Here is a 12,789-nt window from a genome sequence, read left to right on the forward strand (position 1 = left end):
TTCTCCCACAGAGGAGTGGAGAATGCCAGTCTAAGTGAAGAGATTGGGTAGGAAAAGGCGATTCAAAGATAAGACGAATTGATAGAAGAGGTGGGCGTGGAAATGTGGAAAAGTCCCAGTTTCCACTCAGACACATGACCTGCTCACGTGCCTTCCACGAATCACCCCAGTATTCTGATTTCCTGAAACTCACCATGTTTCTGTCACAACCAAGAGTCAAGGTCTGCCAACTTTAACGTTTTGGTTAAGTTCAAAATAATTTCAAATTACTCTTTTATTTCAGATCATTTCCATGTGAATTCTTGCCCACTAAGAAAACAGGAAGAATGGTTTTCTAGAACCATCCACTCACCCCCACCCACCTACCTACAGAGTATACCTCACTCAGACCAGTGCCCCAGCTAAGGACTGGAAGCTACTCTGTCTACATTCTAACAGCTGGCTCCTAGTGCCTCTCCTGATGGAATGGCTTCTACCTGTCACTGCATGTGGACTGGTTCAGTTTGGAATTGGAGTGGGGGAGAGTGAGGGATAGTTTAGAACCAGAGCGGAAGATCTCCTTTCAAGCAACTGACCTCACTCAATGAGAACAAGGAGAGCCAGCAAGGTCAGTATGTGAACTTGGCCTATATCCAAGGAACATATACAGTCTCCACTCAAACCTTTCTGTCTGGAATATAATAGGCCCTGAGAGACAGCCTATGAGCCAGTGAACTTGACCCCAACAGCCATCCTTCACTTTTCTCACCTCCAACACCCTCCCCCGCAAACTTCTTCCCTCTCCATTAAGTGTCCCTGGCCCTAAAGCTGTCACACCTTCCCAGGAAAGGAATCATTTCTAGTTTCATGTTGCATAATATGAAGCAAGGATTTGAGGACAATGGTTTCAAATCTAATTATGGTATTACATGGACCTCCTGTCTGACCTCGGCTTTCAAGATCAATACAGATGTTTTGTCTGTTTCCATCATCTGGGTAGTTTTCAAACCAAAGTTAAGTTTACTCCCAGGTTCAGTGCTGAGTCTTTCTAGAAGAGAGCCCTTCCATATAGAAAGGGCACACTACCATCTAATGGGGCATCTTGGCCTTCAAAACTTTCTGGTAGGATCCATGTTCCCAGCCACCCCCTCTCCTCCCCCCCCCACAGATGGGCACTAAAAATATTTGTAGGGTGAATTAAAGGGAACGAAGGTAGTTAGAAATTTTGTTAGTGTAAACTGGGTACCAGTGGCTCATGCCTGTAACACTGGCAGCTCAGGAGGCTGAGATCTGAGGATCTGAGGTTCAAAGTCAGCCCAGGCAGGAAAATTTATGAAACTCTCATGTCTAATTAACACTGTGGCTTAACCAGAGAGTTCTAAGCATCAATCAACCAATCATTCAGTCAGTCAATCTAAGGGTCAGCACCCAGGTTCTGAGTTCAACACTCAGTTCTGGCATGTGTGTGAGCATACTTTTGTGTGTGTGCGCGTGTTTATGCATGTGTACACACACACGCACACACACATAATCTTAACAGAGCATACATTTTTTTTAAAACCAGGTTCAGAAAAGTTGGATGTCTTGCTCAACATCACACAGCTCATGTGGCAAGATTGGAACTCTAGGTAATCAGTGGTTGATCACCTATTACTGGTGTCCTGCTTGACATGGAGGCTAATAATGCTAACATTCATTAACTCTACCAAGAATCTCATAATTTAAAAGAAGACCAAGGGATGAGTACATTTGTATAATGGTTACTACTGATTGCCATTATTGACTGAGTTTCGTGCCTGTAACCCCATCCTCCCATGCATATACATTCTCATGTAATCCGTCTTAGAATGGTATGAGAGAACAGATGATACTTTACAAGTAGGGAAACTGAGGCACAGAAAGTTCAGTTGTTTCGCCTGGGTCACCACACAAGTCCACAGCCACTCAGTAGCTGGACCAAGGTAGACCCCAGAGACCTGTGCTCTTTGCCTTGAGCATTGACATCCCCAGGCATAAGATGGGAAGCACGATCTTCAAGAACCATTTTTTTGCCAGTCCTGGGCCTTGAACTCAGGGCCTGAGCACTGTCCTTGGGCTTTCTCAAGGCTAGAGCTCTACCACTTGAGCTACAGCACCATTTCTGGCTTTTTTCTATCTATGTGGTACAGAGGAATTGAACCCAGGTCCTTGTGCATGCTAGGCAAGCACTCTACCACTAGAGCACTCCTGGCCCAAGAACCATTTTTTTAAGGCAGGCTGTACATCCAGTGTCCTGCATGGACTGCCAGGAGATGCAGCAAACCCAATGGACTTGATGAGACTCAACCTCAAACCTACCAAGTGCCCATGCCATGTGGTGGACACACAGAGGGCAGGTCAAAGAGGGAAACAAAGAGACCTATGCCAGCGTGAACTGGGTGGAAGCCACAGGAAGACCACAACGGCACAATGCACAGAAGTAACTCCCATTACTCTGCTGAGACTCTGGGCATTCATCACAGCAGAGCAAGAAATGGGGTGCCCAGGACCTAGAAAAGACCCAGGACCCTAGCAGCAGACAGCGTTGGAGCCTTTCACCTGGAAGGTCTTTGGAGCCATTTGGATTCCTTTTCCAATGATCTTCCTGGTGTGATAATACACATTCTCATTCACACATTGCCTTGTGGATCCTTCTTGATGTTCTTCCCTTACGTGGAATGCCATAAAACATACTGACCACCACAGGACAGGGTGGCCCAATGGCATTGTCTAGCATACACAATGCCCTGGGTTCAATTCCTTAGTACACAGAAAAAGCCAGAAGTGGTGTTGTGGCTCAAGTGGTAGAGAGCTAGCTTTGAGAAAGCTCAAGGACAGTGCCCAGGCTCTGAGTTCAAGCGCCAGGACTGGCAAAAAAAGGAAAAAACAACTGACCACATAGAAGGTACTTAACAAGTGTCTACTGGTTGGCCAAAGGACTGCCCACCCAGGCCTACATGGCACTGGTCATTTTAGAGCTGTCTAAGGAATCGATTTTATTTCAAACAGGTTGTAAGATACTATTTTCTTTTCTTTTCCTTTTTACTCTTCCTTGACAATGAAGTGCCTTTGAAAGTTCCTAAGTGATAGATATTATCCTACAATCAAATGTTACCCTGCTGTTTGATATCTATTCAAATCCAGTCTGGGCTAACTCTCATGTGCCAGATGCTTGGGTTGAACTAAGTTTGCTGAATCTTCAAAACAACCCTGAAAAGGGGGGGGGGAAGAGAAGTGGCAGGGGAGGGGGAGGAAGGGGGAAATTCTATCGTCTGTTTTCCTAGATAAGGGAACTGAGGCACGTGCGTGAGTTTATTTGTTCACAACATGGTGGACCTGAACTTGAGCACATAAGTGAGTTCACCAGCTCATAAATGGCTGGGTAAAGGTTTCACCTCTGTTCTCTTTGCCCCAGAGCCCTGGCTCTGTCACCTCCATAGAAGCTCCTGGAAATGTCTTGGTGATAAACATCCAGATGACCATGGCTGTGATAACTTTGTACTGGCCAACACCTATCACCTTGCTCTATCCTATGTAGGTGTCCACCTCATCACTTAAAAGAACAACTTCATTTGCTCAGCAGAGCCTCTGTGAAGCAAAGTTCTTTTTTTTTATCCTGAGGAAGAAGCCGAGACTAACAAGGTGGAGACTTGATCTCCACAGGGATGGGAGTTCAAGTCACAACCAGTGGCCTCTAGATCAGATGCCATCTACCTGGTTGGGAGTGGAGGCTCCAATCTCAGCGCACCACTCTCAGCTCAACCCATCCCATCCCTCCTCCACCCAGAAAGAACAAAAGGAAACCTTCCCTGGAAGCACCAAGCAAAGATGTCAGCATCCTGTGTCGCCATAGCAACCAGCCCTCCTCCATCTCCTCAGGAGGAGGGGGGGGAAGCAAAAGTCAAACTGAGCCTCCTGTGGAACATTCTGTGGGTAAACACCAGGACCAGTGTGTTTGGGCCTCTGTTTTCTCACGTCAATAGGGTGAATCATTCTTGGAACAGGGGCTGGGAAGCTGACCAGGTTCCTAAGTAGATAAGGTTAATGGTGCTCTTCCAGAGATGGCGGGGTCACTTTGAAAATTAATCCTGTTTTATTTTATTTTCTTTCCTCTAGAATGTGGGCTTATACATGAGCAGATTCAAAATCAGAGAAGAGAAGCCAACAGCAGTTCCTGGCAAGGGATCTGTAAGCATTACCACATCCCCTTTTAGGCTGACATCATCTTATTGCCCATCTCTTGGCAAGGTCTTGTCAACTTGAAGATTGGCAGATAGGAGAAAGAACACAGCAAGAAACCAAGGGATGTGAAAGCTTGGTGCCACTGTGTTCACAATGTCTAACCTGAGTCCTGGTGGAGGCCTTGCTCATTCCTAGTCTAGTTACAGACTGCAGCTATGAGCAATGATTTGGTTTGGGGCTCAGGGGTTGTTGGGGGGAGTGCTTTTGTTGCCAATATTTGATCTTGGTAGGAGAGGACGTGGAAGCTGAGGTTAGAAAGACAAGAAGCAGTAAGCTATAGGACCATGTAGAAAGAACATCTCAGACCAAAGTCATAAGCAGGTTCCAGGGTAATAACTACTCTCTCTGGATGGAAGTGGGTAGTGGGCTCTATAAGAGAAGTGTGGGGGTGGGGGGTATGGATAGGACATGGAAACTGTGGTGGAGGGGGGAGTGAACTAGGAATGTGATGGAAGTTTTATGCTAAATATTGTGTGAAGTCATTGGCAAATTCTAAGGCAAAGCAAAGGGAAGGGGCTATGTTATTCTCAGAGCCTGGCCTATATAACCAGTACTCAAACATGGGATGAATAAGCTGAGATAATGCACAGAAGTGTTTTTCAAGCAGTGAAGTATTGCAGAAAATTTTGAGATCACAAAACTATTGCAGACTTCTAGGTAGCAAGGAGGGAAAGCGAGAAGCATCTGATTCGTAGAACACCCCATCCCTGTGAAAATCACTCCGAGCCACATCAAGATGCAAAGCTGGCAAGAGCCCCACCCACACAGACTTCTGAAGAAATCACCAGCAAGGAATTCTTTCTTGTCCACCAGAGACAGAACAGGAAGGTGAAGAAGGGCAGGGCAGGGGGGTGGAGAGGGAAAGCCCTGAGAGCTGAGATCTGTGTGGCTCTGGTGTGGAGGAAGTAGGTTCTAATAAAGTACTGACTTCCCCACTGACCTCTTCTCCACAATGCAGCTGCTTTATTAGAGCCACTTGGTGGCTGGGATAGCCAGAGTTGTGACTGAAGAAGGAATGAACAGTGGGACCTCGTTGCAAAGAAGATGTGACCTGGAAAGTGGGGGGAAGGGTAGTTCAGGATACAGGGTGTGCCACACACACACACACACGCACACACACACACACAGAGCAGCAGTTTGGAGCAGTAGAAATTTTGTCCTTTGGCTCATGTTGAATGTGCTGTTTGGAAATGCCATGCTAAGGAATCCATGGTTGTAACAAATTCATGGATACATTTTCACTTTCATGTCAGGGAGACAAAGAGCTGGACTCTGCCCACGCTTAGCTATAGCCGGCAGGTTTCAGCACTCTGGACAGCAGCCAGGCGGGTTCATCAGCCCTCCCTTAGGTGGTGATGAAGATTCACCAAGACTCCCAGGCTCAATGGGAAAAGCCAGGAAAACCCACCCATAGTGTCAATTGGCAAACATCAAGCCTTGCCTGACCCTGTTTCCATTTCCAAGAGAATTAAAGAGGAATTAAAATCCAACAATCTGGGATATAGGAAAATAATTTCTTACCGTACTTGAAATGTGCCGTTGCACTAAAATTACATGGAAAGTGCACATATTTTCAAAAGATTTATGATGAGAAAGAGGAGGAAAAACTCTAAAAAGCAGTTGGTAGGCTGTCAATAAAACTCAAAGAAACATGAACTTGTTGAGAAGTGGTTAAATAAATGGAACTACCTTCATATGGTAGAATACTATGCAGTCATTAAAACTGTTTCCAAAAACTCAACAATGACCTGGAGAAACACTTCAAGTACCAATTTTGAAAATGAGGGCTTTTTAAAAACAATATATAATGCAGAATCTCAATCTATGCATGAATTTTCACAATAGCTTAATTCCTTCCTTTCTCAGGAGGCTGAGATCTAAGCATGACAGTTCGAAGCCAACCAGGGTAGCAAAGTCCATAAGACTCTTAGCTCCATTCAATCAACAAGAAACTAGAAGCAGAGTTGTAACTCAAGTGGTATAGCAAGTAGCTTGAGAAAAAAACAAACAAACAAAAACATCCCCTCAGGAACAGCATCCAGACTCCCAGTTCAAGCCTCAAGACTGGCATCAAAAAACAAAGGTTGTCAGGATCTAAATACAAGAGATTGTCTCTGATCACTTACATTTACTGGAAAGCCTGAGTAAAGTAACAGTGAGTTAAACATCTCATTTGTATCCAATTTTACAGAGTCTTTATTTGCAACTCTGCTTAAGGGCGATCTGATGTTACCATCCTCATCTTGCACATGAGGAAACTGAGTCACAGAGAGATGAAATAATGTTCCTAAAGTTGCATATTGGGGAACTGGAGCCAGGATCTAAAGAAGGCGAGGCCTGGCATGGGTGCACAGAGTCTACGCTATGAATACCACAGGACATGGGCAGGCATCTGTAGGTTCCATAACCACCAAATCCCTGGAGGATTGCTGAAGAAAGAAAATGAAATCATCCAGAAAAGAAAAAAAAATTAACCAACTATCTATGTACGGCTAGGTAAAGTCATGGTGAAAAACAAGAGTTGGGGAATATGATTTTTGGTGATGCTGAGATTTGAATTCAGGGCTTCACACTTGCTAGGCCCACATTCTGCCGGCACTTATGTGGGTGTTGGTAATTATCTTTATTGGCTTATAGTAGTGATACAGGAAGGAAGTTTGTGATTATATGTCCACACAGGTATACTGTGCTCCAATCAATCTCACCCTGGGTAAGACCTTGAACTCAAGGCTTCTTTCCCTTAGCTTTGTCACTCAAAGCTGATACCTCTACCCTTTGAGCCACAGCTCTACTTCTAGATTTTTGGTAGCTAATTGGAAATAAGATTCTTAAAGATTTTCCTGCCTGGGAGGGCTTTGTGCCATTGACCCTCAGATCTCAGTCTCCCAAGCAGCTGGGACGGCAGGAGTGAGCCACTTGTGGATTTCTTTTTTAAAGACAGCATCTTGCATTATGGCAGGGCTGACCTCAGTTATGCCAATCTCTCATACGCTTCCCCGGGTGGCTGGAAATGACAGTTTATCGCTACCATGCCCCAGCCTTTGGCTGAGATGGAATCCTGAAAGCATTTTCGTTTTAGTGGTGGTGGGTTTGGGCAGGGCTGGCCTGTAAATCCAGGTCTCTGCCTCTCACGTAGCTAGGATGATAAGCTTAAGCTACCCCCATGCCTGGCTTTGAACTGCATAAGAATGCCTGTGTATCCTCAGTGAACGTGTTTTACAATTTCTAGGAGAACTTCTCTCCCAGTTCTCTGCCTTCGTTTTCCATGCTAGATTCCTCATTAATCCAAGGCATCGGAGAGTTGAGCTCAGGCAGGCAACCTGAATATTTTGTCTGCGTGTTTCCTGGCTGGGACAGAGGAAGTAAATGGGTATCTTAGTGTGATTGCAGACAGGTGTCAATGGAGAGACAAAGACGACCGAGATAACAAAGCATATTTAATCACTGCGCTGTGACTATAAATTTTTCAATATTTATTGTCCAACTGCTCTGCAAAGATTCTACAATATGGAGAAGTACATTGGAAAATAAAAGAAACATGCCTGACTCCAAGCTTCAAAGTGCCCAGAATTACTAATGATTTCTTCCTGGCCTCGGTGCCACCAGTAAGAAAACACCAAGAATATTTTAATTCAAAATATATGTGTCATGAGGCAAAACCCTGAAGTTGAGACAAGCTCCTGGCTTCAGATTTATTTTATACTCTCAATTCATGGTGCTGGGGGTAGTGAGGTCTCATCCAAAACAAATTTTTTTTTAAAAATCCCTTAAATTACTGCAGAGTAAAGTTCCCTTTATGTGTATGCACTATCTGAGAATCTCCTCTGAGACACAAATCTCTCAGCGCCTTTTCAAAACCAAGAATTCATGTGAAATCATGTAAGCGTTCCTTGCCGTTATTAGTAACAACACATTCCAGTGCAGTTCTGCTTTCTTAACCAGGCCTAGGATAACTTGGACTTGTGCGTTTAAATATTAAACAGAGACAAAGAAACAAACAGGATAGATGTGCAGATAGATTAATAAAGGATAGAAATAGAGGCAACAGACAGATATGATAACAATAGATTAGATAGATGGACGGATGGATGGATGGATGGACAGATTGATAGAGATGTTAGGTAGAAATAGACAAAAACATGTGTGCCCTTACACTAGTGAAAACCCCACAGCAGAAGCATTTCTTTGGCAATCATCACAGGAATGGTGTATAGAACCTCCACTTTTACACCACTCCCACCCCTGCCCCCACCCCTATGCCTTTTACATGAGTAAATGAAGCTTAGGAATGCTAGTAACTTGTCCTCAGCTCTGAATGAAAGAGCCAGTGAAGAAGAGGTGGATAATGGTGATAGCGGTGGTGCTAGTAATAAATCACAACCATCACCTTTTCAAGCATGCTCTGTGTGTTAGATACTATATTTGGTATTTTGTGTGTATTATGTCACTTAGGCATAATACATCTTATCATTATCCCTTGTAAGGCCGGTCATCTTAACTACTCAGGAGGCTGAGATCTGAGGATCATGATTTGAAGCCAGCATGGGCCGGAAAAAGCCATCAGATCCTTACCACCAGCTAACCACAGAAAGCCTGAAGTAGAGTTGTGACTAAAGTTCACACTTACTGCCACTCGAACACACACAATAAGGTACCTAGGAACCAGCAAGACCCAAGCATCACACAGCAACACCCAAGCTATAAAGGTGTAATTGTTGCCCTCATAATTAAACCCTGATCTGTCTGGTATCATTCACCATCTTCCCTCCCATGCACTGAGTTCTGTCTCTACTTCGATAGTCCGTTGAAATTTTAATTAAGTATATTGTGCAAAGGCCAGTACCTTTTGCCTAGGCAGAGCTCAGAAGCCTGTTGGAAAGTGGGTGGAGCTCTGTGGTTTTGTCCGCCTGCCCTCCCTAGATGGCCTATGGCATCACAGGCATACAGCTTCAAAAGGCTCTGCTCAGAAATCCCTCTCCTGGGTATTTTTTTTGAGATTTGAGTAAAGAGCCTCTTTTAAGATGTAAATACCACCTGAAAAAATGTTAAGTCTATTAGAAAGTCACACCTCCGGTGTAACAGTTAGATAATCCAATTTCTACTTAGGAACATAGTGAATGGGTTTGGGAACAGGGTGGTATAATGAGTCATTTTCTCCCTTTCCATTCAGCTGAGACTCTGCAAAAGAAGAGCATTTTCTTTTAACTAGAAACTCTTCATTGTAAGACAAGTTTAAATTCACAGAAGAAGAAGAAGAAAAAAAAAGTCCTGGAAAGAAGACAGGGTCTCCATACAGCCTGGGCATGGGTCTTCTTATTTTTACTATCTTGCACTAGCACTCATCACAACTAATAAGCCCATAGTGACATGTTACTGAATTTTAGCTACCTCTGGGTTCACTGGACGTCCTTTCTCCATGCTGAGATTCCCATGTAGGGCCTGGAAAGTATATTTCGCCGTCAGGTCTCCACATCGCTGTTTCTCTGACTTGTTTGAGATCACCTTGACAGTTTGAATAGTGCTACTGGTCAAATAGGTTTTGGAAGGTTCCAAGCCTCCATGCATTTATTCTCCTGATGACACTGAGTCTTTTAGAGGAAAAGCACACTAAGGTACAGCGCTGTACTGTGCTATGTAGGGTCCATGTAGTCCACATGAAATTATGGCTGGTAGGGCTGGGTGTCGCTTAATGGCAAAGTATTCACCCAGCAAGGACAAGGTCCTGGGTTCAAGCACCAGACCCCCCCCCACAAAAAAAAGAAAAGAAATTATGGCTGGTGGTGGTAAACTTGGCTTTTCAGGTTTCCTCACACACTGAAGGCAGTCAGAACTAGCTATCTCCCTCCTTGAATAAAGAATATCCAAGTAAATTATTTGAGATTTCTTCTTTATGGAAGATTTTTATTTAAATGATTTACCTAAACAGTATGCACTTGTAGATATTTTATCTTATGCACTGGGCTACCATCCAACTCTACTTGATGTTTAGGTTGAACAATTCTTCTAGCCTCAGCCATCAGAAGTTTGTCCAGTCGACTTCTATATGCTTTTGACCTGCCTAGCCCCCCCAACCCCCCTCAGAGTGGGGACTGGTCTTTGCTGCTTCTCTATTTTCTGGCATTTTAAGACTCCAGATTTTACCTAAAACCAGGATGCTGACTCTCCAGGAGGGCTTGTTATTACACTGTTATTTCTTCAGGGTCCTCTCAACTGACAGAGCACACACACACACACACACACACACACACACACACACACGCACACTTGTCTGTGAACACTTCTAACTGCAACCTTCATCATCTAGCAAACAATTGCCTGAGTACATTTTCAGTGATAGAAATGTCCATAGCCCAGTTCAGGTCGGTTGAATTAGAATCCATGTAACTTGGAAGTAGAGGTGTGGCCCAAGTGATAGAGATGATTTGGGGATGGACACTGGTCAGTAGGGGGGAAAAAGTCCAGATAACTAGAGGGCTTGGATTTTTTCAGCCACTGGGCCTCCAGGGAAGTGAAGGAGTCTGGAGGTTGAATTCAATCGACTGGCCATTGATTTGATTGGTGGGTCAATGGTGATTGTAATGAAACCTTCATAAACAGGGACCTCACTGATTGGAAGACATATCAATGGGTGGCAAGTTGGCCTGCCCCACGAGGACAGGCACTCCCACACTTGGGGCACTCCCCAACCTTTGTACCCTACTCTCCTCTGGTTGTGTGTGTCCTATATAGTAAGGACATGACATTAAATTAACCACAGGACTTGGCTAAGTTCTGCCAAGTCCTTCTAACAGACCACTACACGTGAAGAGAGTGCAGGAATCCCCCCAAAAAGTCCTTCTAACAGACTACCACATAGGAAGAGAGTGCAGGAATCCCCCCAAAGGATCATCAACTAGACACAAGTGCCAGGGTGCTAGGGGATCCTATTACTGAGTAGAATCTGAGGTCAGGGAAGAACTGGGGTGGGGCAAGGTTCCTTATTAACTTATAGACCAGCTGCTAACTTCAAGTACTTAACATCAGCACTGAAAGGCTGGAAGGATACAGGTGAAGGTTGTAGAGACAAAAAAAAGAGCATCTGACTTGTGTGTAAAATTACCAGCACAGGCCGGGAGTTTGGCCTAGTGGTTAAAGTGCTTGCCTAGCATGCATGAAGACCCGGGTTCGATTCCTTGGTACCACATACATAGAAAAAAGCCGGAAGTGGTGCTGAGGCTCAAGTGGTAGAGCTCCAGCCTTGAGAAAGTCCAAGGACAGTGCTCAGGCCCTGAGCTCAAGCCCATGACTGGCAAAAAAAACCAAAAACAAACAAAAAAAATTACCAGCACAATCCTTCAGAGACCAAACTTGAGTGGTTTCCATGTAAATATTTGGATTCATATTCAGAGTGGGATGTATGCCAACAGGGGAAAAAAACTTCAGTTATTTCTATTAATCTTTATGTTAATAACGGTGTTGTTATTTTTAGTTTTAAATTGTCCCTTCACACATATAAATAGATATCACACACATACAAGGCTTGTGTCACGTTGTACCTAAGTGAAAACACAAGCAAATAGAAAATCAAAACACATTTTTTTAAGGAGTAACTTTTATCTGAACCAAGAATATATCGGCCTGGATCCAGGACTTATGTTCTTTTTACTAAAACAGTGTGTGTTTCCAAACATTGACTATTAGTGTCCCAGCCCATTCGTAATGAATTGTTTCTATTTGCAATTCCCTATGAAAAGTAAGTATGGCTACCTGGGAAGTGCTGGATTTTAGGGCTCATTAGGAGATGAGCAAGAGAAACTACAGGCACTTTTTTGTATCTTGAAAGCAGGGAGCTTTAAAAAAAATCAGAGGTTATAAGCTAGGGATTTAGTTTGCCTACCACATGAAAGCCTTCCTCAATGCAGGATGTTTACCTAACATGTGTGAGACCTGAGATCCTCTCATCTCAGCCTTCTGAGTAGCTAGGGTTACAGGTATGAGCCACCGGCACCCAGCATCAAATGTTTTTGTTTTTTGTTTTGCCAGACCTAGGGCTTGAATTCAGGGCCTGAGCATTGTCCTTGGGCATTCCTCAAGGCTAGAGCTCTACCACTTGAGCACAGCACAGCTGTTTTCCATATATATGATACTGAGGAATCGAACCTGGGTCTTCATGAATGCTAGGCAAGCACTCTACCATGCTACTAGCCCCTCAAATGGTTTTTAATAGGAGAACACCTATGAATAAATAACTTGAAATGTGCATCCTTTGGTAATCACTATTTTCAACCACAAGAAGACAAGTAATGCCTCTGGCTGTATGTAAAGGACACATATAGTTTGAAATAAAGGGCACAGAGTATGATGTTGGGAAGAAATATGATTATCATCAGTCAAATCCAGAATATGGGGCATCTGTAAGACAAATAAGCATGTAGAGAAAAGGATATTCGCTATTGTAACTGATGGTCCTAAACCATTACTATAGTTACAATGTAAGGAATTTGAATCTTGCTCTGAAAAAAAAGCCATAACTATATTTCTAAGGCAAATATAGAATGTTGAACACTCACT

General features: G+C 43.8%; 1 long non-coding RNA gene across 1 annotated transcript in view; it reads left to right on the forward strand.

Moving 5' to 3' along the window:
• The window catches only part of LOC150049995 (uncharacterized), a 48,110-nt gene extending 43,096 nt beyond the window's left edge, over window positions 1–5,014 (forward strand). The window contains exons 3-4 of the long non-coding RNA XR_016538695.1: window positions 4,114–4,185; window positions 4,889–5,014. This is a non-coding gene — a long non-coding RNA (uncharacterized LOC150049995). The remainder of the gene's footprint in view (window positions 1–4,113; window positions 4,186–4,888) is intronic.
• Window positions 5,015–12,789: the final 7,775 nt, after the last annotated feature.

This window comes from Megascapheus bottae, chromosome 18 (genome assembly GCF_031878675.1).
Source record: "Megascapheus bottae isolate mThoBot1 chromosome 18, mThoBot2.hap1, whole genome shotgun sequence".
In the NCBI taxonomy this organism is placed as follows: domain Eukaryota; kingdom Metazoa; phylum Chordata; class Mammalia; order Rodentia; family Geomyidae; genus Megascapheus; species Megascapheus bottae.